The sequence below is a fragment of the Rissa tridactyla genome, chromosome 2 (genome assembly GCF_028500815.1).
Source record: "Rissa tridactyla isolate bRisTri1 chromosome 2, bRisTri1.patW.cur.20221130, whole genome shotgun sequence".
NCBI lineage: Eukaryota > Metazoa > Chordata > Aves > Charadriiformes > Laridae > Rissa > Rissa tridactyla.
In genome coordinates, this window is record NC_071467.1 from 42,775,147 (window position 1) to 42,783,138 (window position 7,992).

A 7,992-nucleotide genomic window follows, 5' to 3' on the forward strand; every position below is an offset into this window, starting at 1 on the left:
CTCACGCTATACACAGCAGAGACCGTAGACGAAGAAGGACACACTGTTCAGACTGTTTATCATTTGATCCCTTTGAACTGACAAAGTAAGATAGTACGCTGCGCAAACACAGGAACCAATTGTAGATACTTAAGATGCCAGCAGTTTGAAAAGGATAGATGAGGCTGACCTAAAGGACGGCAAATACTGGCCTGCATGGTGCCAGCCTCCCCTTTTCCCCCCAGAGAAATGAGGTTTACCCATTCTCCCCTTCACCCTTCCCTGGTCTCCTCCTCCTTCTGTCCCCAGCAAAGTGCTGTCAAAATACCATCTCTCTTCTGACGTTCAGCTGACAAAAATAACTAAACTATTTACCTCTGTGAGTACTTCTTCAGGGCACACAACAAATACAAGTGTATCATAAATATTTGGAGGAAATGTTTCCAACGCAAGATGAATCCTGCCTTTACATTTTGTTCCATGAATTCACATTTTCAGGAAAGATGCCGAACACGACTGCCAATGATTCAACCTCGGAAATTACAGCATTTAATGACAATGTCAACAGGAAACGTATTTGAATCAGGCAAAAATAAATATGAAAGCACAGACCTCTCCATCCTTCCCTGAAGGACAATTAAGTTTAAACTAGGAAGAGTCACACTAAGGACAATTACATCGTATTTATTTGCCTTTTATTAGTAGCAGCTGATTTCTTTGCGACGCTACCATTGCTGTTTACAGTATGGCAGTCTCCTTCTCCTTGTATGCCTCACTAAAGACTGTTTTCATACGAATGTAATTTTACATTTTTTATCAACGTAGGTTCCTGTGGCATGGCTTGGCAAGTCTGGAAGCCATTCTCCCTATACATACTTGCATAGATATAGATATAGATGATATAGATACGGATATATCGAGGAGACACAAATAAATGGCAGAAATAGGAAGCAGGGATATGAGCAGCAGGAGAAAAATCCTAATTCTCAGCTGGGCAACTGGTTCTTCTCCAAAATTAAGCTGTTCTTCTCAGAGACAGAAATCCCATAGGGGTAAAATAACAATAAATACTACTTAACAGAGTCACGTGGTTTGGTGGAATTCTTTACACACCCAGCTTCATAGCTTCAGAAGGAAGTATCACCTACTGCACACAAAGCTCACACAACCCTCAGGATTCCCAGCCAGCGGATTCTCCTCCCATCCCTTGCATTAGCACGTGACAGCTCACATCCTTCAGGGATCACTGGTGCTACAGAAACACATCTCTGCGTGCAGCCGTGCTACCAGAGCAGAGGGCTAGGAGTCCTAGCCTACACCTAATGCCCAACCCATGCCTTTTTAAAATTTATTTATTAAATATTATAATTATTTATTCCGCATCTGGTTGTTTTCTGTGTTCATTCAGTTTTGCAAAGGGGTCCCTGAACCCTGAAAGTAAAACTGGCTCTACAGTTCCCCGAACACAAGAAATAAAGTTGCTCAGTCATTACGAATATGCACGTATGGAAAGAAGGAAAGACCTCACCCCCTCCCCAGATCATCTAGCCCTTTGAGAAAAATAAAAATTGGTTCATGGTCCACATCTTTCCACCCAAAAACCTTGAAGATGCTCATTAAGATTCCAAATAACATGTGAAGTACAGATAGGAAAACATCTCCTTTTTGTGACAGAAATGGAATCACATCTGAGATCAAATACCTCAGTTCTTCAACTTTCCTGAACAGCTACAGAGAGGACAAACGCTGCTCTCTGATGTGCAGCACAAGAACGGCCAGAGGTAGCGTCTCTGGTCTTCTGAGCCGCCGCGCTCTCAGCTGAGAGTTGAGAGAGCTGAGCCAGGAGGACCTGGGACCTTTTTCATTGCCCATTTTATGAATTGCTTCCCGCAACACCTGACCTTCCGTGATGCCATTTATCTTACAAGACCCAACAAGGCCATAGAAAGATGGCTCACTTCAATTACGTCGATAAAATGGGGGGGGGGGGGGGGAGTATTGTGAAAGAGTTGCTTATGCATTCATAAAGACACGCAGGAAAGAATTTCGCAGTTATGGAAATACTCTTGAAAGGGTAGCATTAAAAACCGGAATATTAAACGTCTTAAAGGCAATGGGGTTTAACTTCGTATGCGAAAGTTTCATAATTCGTTGCATTGTCAGAAAAAATCATTGCACAACTCCACTGGTCAAGGAACTTACAAAGAAAGGCCTAAGCCTTACCTTGTCCTCTGTATAATTATATACTCAAAAAAAACCTCCAGGAGAAAAGCAGAACAACTTCAAGCCAGCTACTGTACAAAGATGATCGTTCTACACCACTATAGTTAAATATAGATAGATCTCAACAGCACACAATTAAAATAGACCTTTATGTTATTTAATCAAGAATTCTTTTCTAACTAGTCTGCAGCTCACGAAGCTGAAACGGATAAAGAAAAAGAGCTATAAATCTCAGAAGAGATCTATAGAATGAGACATCTGTTGATCTCAGAGTTCATTGATTTTAATCCTCACACAAGATTTCATAAATCTAACTGATTTCTAGCCTGTTGCTACTTTCTTAGAGAAAATGGTTTGATTTTTTCTCATCCATACTTTCCGCCTTGCTGATGGTACCTATTATAAAGATACAAAGTCACAACACATAAAAGATAAGTAACACCTACTCTGCATTCAGTACTGGATTGGAAACAATTCACACAAACACAATTTGACTATCCTTTCGGTAAAACTGAGCTACATTTTCCCAACATAGCTTTGCAATTTCCCAACAAAAATCTTCCTCTTTTTTTTTTTTTTTTTTAATAACCCTTTAGCAATACTACGATAAGCGCAGACTTATCTACCTGGAACTCACACTTTACAGATACTTGCAACTAACATCAAGATACCTAAATTACATAAGTATTACAGGTACTCTATGGGATCAAGCTAAAAAAATGTAATTTCCCATTTGTATTAGAATGTGCTAAAATACGTTAAGATTGGTCAGACTGTTTCTTTTTTTGTTTCAAAGGTGGAAATGAAAGGCAAGAGATGAGATATTGATTTGGGGTTTCAGATGTTTCGGATGAAATAACAGAATGAGAGCTCACCCTTTGTGCTCCCTATGTATACCCACAATACAGATCTGGCTAAACAAGTTCTAAGTGTTAATCTCTTAGGTCAGGTCTTCGGTGCCAACAGAGGTCAACGAGGCAGCGAGATGAGTTCCTGCAAACCCATTCACTGCAAACACATAAAAGATGCCATTTCAACAGAAACTCTAACTGCTTTACTGAAGGTACAGCATCAACTAGGGAGATCTAGCTTGACTTTCAGATCCTAAATTAAAATTGGAAGGAGAAAACCCCTCAAGACCATTCCTTAGGCATACAGTACCGTTACAGGCATAGTCAGCAAGAAACACCATGCAGCAAACATCACAATACCATTTTCTCGTCTTTCTTTTAAGCTAAGGCACATTTGAACATACAGTTAAGAGGAAGCAGCTGTAACTTGGAAGACGCTCCCGGAATGACCCTCCTAGAGAAAAAGCGGTGTAAGAAGGAATATCCAGAGGCCAGATTGTCTCCACTAAGTCAAAGCTCTCGCCTTGGCTTGAGACACGGGCTGCAGGCTTTGATCAGATAATTTTACACGCTTGCCGGCACGAAACAGCCAGAAGGCACCCGAGCACTCAGAAGCAAGCGGCAAGAAGTAAATCGCCCTTTTGAATTTTTTTTGTTTTGTTTTGTTTTGTTTTTTCCTTACAAATGCCGTATTTCCTTCAAGACCCCATCCGCTCCTACCGGGAAGGTGAGGCGGCAGCGGCACCTCCTCCGGCAGGCAGAAGGGAAGGCAAACCGCCCCGCAAAGCGCCGTCTACCCGCCGTGCCGCGCCGGGGACACGGAGGCAGCCCGGCCACCCCCCCGCCCGCTGCGCCCCCGCGGGAGAAGCCGGGGCTGCCTCCCCCCGCCCCTTCACGCCAGCACTTACTTTCCCGGGTGCGAAAGTTGCGCGGCAGCCAGTGAACTCCACGGTGACGGGCGGCAGAGCGGGGTGTCCCGGGGCCGGTGTGGGAGCGGAGCGGAGCGGAGCGGAGCCGGGGCGCGGTGCTGCTCCCCGCCGGCCGGGAGAGGGGCGGGGGGGGGCGGGAGTGGGGGGGGGGGGGTGTTCGGCCGGCGGAGGAACCGCGCAGGGCGGCCGGCGGTTGGCTCGCATCCTCTGCGGGCTTGAACTTCCTGCTGCCGGCTTCGATTTGCATGCGGGGCTGCCAGGGGAGAGCGGGGCCGGGGGGGGGGCAAAGGCGGGCGACGGGGAGGCGCAGCTCCGCCGGCTGGGGCGCGGAGCGGAGGCAGTGATGGGAGAGAGGGGGGACAGGAGATGTGGAAGGGAGAGAGGGAGGGAGGGAGCGAGGCAGTGATGGGGGAGAGTGGGGGGGACAAGAGATGTGGAAGGGGGGTCGTGCCGGGGGTAGGATTCTGCCGGGCTGCGTCGAGGTTGGAGCCCCCCTCTGCCCCACAGCAAACTTCATGCGGTGGGTTAGGGTTAGCCTCCGGGAAAAGCTACAACTGCGTAAACCGGCGTTAGTCCGAGAGGCAAAACAGAAAAAAAAAAAAAAGGCTGTCTTGTTCCACCAACAGCCTAAAAAAAACCCATCGTGAACATCTCCAAAACTCAACTATAGCAACTTCTAACGTTCGTTGGAAGCTGGGTTGGAAGAAAACAAAGAACAAGTAAAGTTATCTTTTAATTTTTCTTTTCTTTCTTTTTTTTTTTTTTTTTAAAGAATGATTTCCTAGCCCGTTGAAAAGTGAAAGAAAATCTCATAGGTCAGCAAAACAGGAAATATGAATGTGTGGACATAACACCCAGAGGATGCAGCTGAAAAGCTCTACGAGAAGTGGAGTCACAGTGTCATACGTGTACTGCCAGACCACCTGGACGAGGTCGAGTCGTGGAGATTTCAAAGGCAGAATTTCAAAAGAAAAGCATTTAAGCTTTCCATATAAAGTGTTGAAGACAGTGGAACAAGTTTGGGGGACAATCAAAGTGGTACTAGGTACAAGATCATAGATTCATAGAATTGTCTAGGTTGGAAGGGACCTTTAAGATCACTGAGTCCAACCATCAACCTAACACTGCCAAAAACACCACTAAACCATGTCCCTCAGCACCACGTCTACCCAACTTTTAAATACCTCCAGGGATGGTGATTCCACCACTTCCTGGGCAGCCTGTTCCAATCTCTCTACCCTTTCTTGAAGTCCACCAATAGGGCCTAACTATGAGTTTCAGCAGACTGGGGAGCTGGTGAGGACTTCCAGCAGGGCAACCAAATAGCTGAAAATGGCTCAATGCAGCTCACACCCAGGGGTTTAAGAACCTGAATCATGTCCAGGAAAGCAAACTCTGATATCAGGACTTACAGGTCTTTGGCACTGATGTAAAGGGCTGCCGCACACGGCCATGTGCAACTGGCACAATCACTGTAGTATGTCTGCAGTCCCATCTCGAGGCTGTGACTCCAGCACACACGCCACTGCCTTGATCCACTCGAAGACTCAGTCTGTAGAAGCAGTCAGAATATCATCTGTCATATTTCTAAATGAGTCCCAGATGTCCCTGAGCTCTGAAAAGTGGAGGGCAATAGGTGCTTGTCTTCATTGAATTAGATCATCAATGGTTAAAATAATGCCATGTAGATACTCATACTAAGACCAGCCTCTAAAAATATTGTAGGATAAGACAGTACGGAATTCCTTCAAGTTCTATTAAAAAGTTGGTGAATGTTTTCTCCCTTCCCCCATCTTATTTAAAGGTGTTTTAAAAAGAAAAAAGAAAAAAGAAAAGAAAAAAACCAAACCACAAAACAACATTTTTCCCCATGAAAAGTTTATACAAAAATGAAAGATCTGATTTAATTTATGTTGTCTTGGGTTTGGGGATTTTTTTTTTTTTTGTTGGGAATTTGGATTACAAAATGTTATGCAAAATGAGCTATTTCTATTTGGAAGTGCTATCACAGAGGCTCAAGAAAATTTTCTGTTAGTGCCTCATCTAAGTACCTTGATCTTCGATCTTTCTTCTTCAAGAGGAGAAATGGTGCACAGAACCCACATCTGTCTTGGCCTCCCTCTTTTCCTCCTTATTTCTTCTTTTCATTATCAAGCACTCTGATGGGCTCAAAATTCATCTTCTCCTCTCAAAGCATTAGTGTAAATAAAACAAAATTTAATTTTATAAATGTGTAATAGAGTCCATCAGTCTAGTAAATACAATCTTACTTATAACATGAATCATTCGGAAAAATAAAAAAAGTGCTGAATTACCCTCAATAGGCTGCTGTGCAATATGGGATTCAGGAGGCATAGCACAAACTCATCAGTCCTGCCCCAAAAGAACTAAGATGAAGAAGGGATGGGGTATAGTAAATATACTGTGCTTTATAAGAAGAAAAAAACAAAGACAGGTTGTTAGTATCATTTGAAAGAAGTCATGGCTTTATGTATCCTCGTTCCTGCTGGTAAGAGTAATATGTACAAAATGCACCTTGGAAAGCGTAAGCAGGAAAGAAAGTCCCTCTCTTATTATATATTTGCCAAGGGATTAAAAAAAAGCTGGTTCCAGCCTCACTACGTTTGTAGGTCTGCTGTTAGTCACATGTTTTAAAATGTCTTTGTGTATAGATCAAGAAAGTTGGTGGGTGGTGTAAAATGGGGCAAGAAAGAAACTTCAACCCTGCCACTGAAGTGGAAGTCCTTGTATGTGAGTCACGTTAGCCAGCTAGCCTTCATGCTCAGCAATTGATTTTCCGCTTTGGGCCAGCTTGACTCCCAGACTTTGTCCCTGCTGCTGAATTAAGCACGGCTGCAAGACATTGCTCCAGTACAGCGGCCAGCTGGCGCTGTAAGAGTCCATGTCCCTGCTCTTGGCATTCAGAACACAAGGACTACACCAAACTGGTGTCTGAACATTCCCTGGCCCAGGTTAACTTCCAGATGAGCTCTGGACATTTTTTGAGTGTGGTAAGTGGCCAGGGCCAGGGATCAATCCAGCAATTTGGCAGTAGACTCAGGAATGTCCAGGCAAGTTTCCTTGGGCATCGTTAATTCCTGGCCTATAGGTAGTCCTATAGACTCCAAACCAACCCAGCTACTCACCCATGTAGGTAGCTGCTGGTCGTTGTTTGGGTTGCGTCCGTGAGTATGTAGTGGCACAAACTGGAGGGGATAGTGGCTCTGGGCAGTAAATTAAACCTTGTCACGGACAATGAAAACAGACAGCAGACTTTGCTCCGTGTTTTCAAATGTTCCTTAAACTCATCGTTGCACACTTTCTACAGTCTGCTTGAATGCAAGAGCAGAGCAGTAATAGAAGAATACTAGTTAGTTATGCAAGCATAGGTGGCCCGGCCAGAGCGGTAATTTGAGAGAGATCCCAAGGAACACCTGGGTTCATTCAATTACAAAAAAGCAGGGAAAAGATCACTTTGTTCAAAAATAGATTTACAAGGATTTAAAGTCTTCTCAGAAGAACAGGGAAAGAGAGAGCAAAGACCCACATAAAACTAAAACATTGAGACATCTGGCCTTTTTGAATGAGCTAGAGTTTTGGAAACTCGTTCCCAATTGGTTGACGCAGTAAAATGTCTTTTCTTGAGAAATTCCAGCATTTACATGGTCACCGCCTGCATTGTTTTTCTGTATTTTATTTCTTCCTCAAGGGATTATCATTAAGTAGTTAAAGTCCAAATTGTTAACCTGCTTTGTAAAAATTGTAGCAATTTTTAAACAAGTAGTGAAGAGTGGATTATAAAAAATGAGATCCAAGTCACATGCTTGTTCTTCACACAATGTTGTTGGAGAAAAAAAAAAAACCTAACAAAAAAAACCCAGAAAAGAAAAGCTGTATGTTTTGGCATTCCTTTTGCATTGCTTCCTTTCTTCTTGTAACCTAAAATTTTAGAGAAAGCCATATAGACCTAGGTATGAAGAATATTTACAAATTTTATTCTAAGAAATGCA

General features: G+C 43.7%; 1 protein-coding gene across 3 annotated transcripts in view; it reads right to left on the minus strand.

The window, feature by feature from the left end:
- LYN (LYN proto-oncogene, Src family tyrosine kinase) overlaps window positions 1-4,107 on the minus strand; it is a 54,323-nt gene extending 50,216 nt beyond the window's left edge. For 2 of the 3 annotated variants that reach the window (XM_054191400.1, XM_054191396.1), the window contains exon 1: window positions 3,962-4,107. The gene's annotated coding sequence lies outside the window, so the exon portion shown is untranslated. Of the gene's footprint in view, window positions 1-3,773; window positions 3,822-3,961 lie in introns of those variants that run through there. The other variant, XM_054191399.1, reaches the window with a different exon arrangement.
- Between the last annotated feature and the right edge of the window lie 3,885 nt (window positions 4,108-7,992).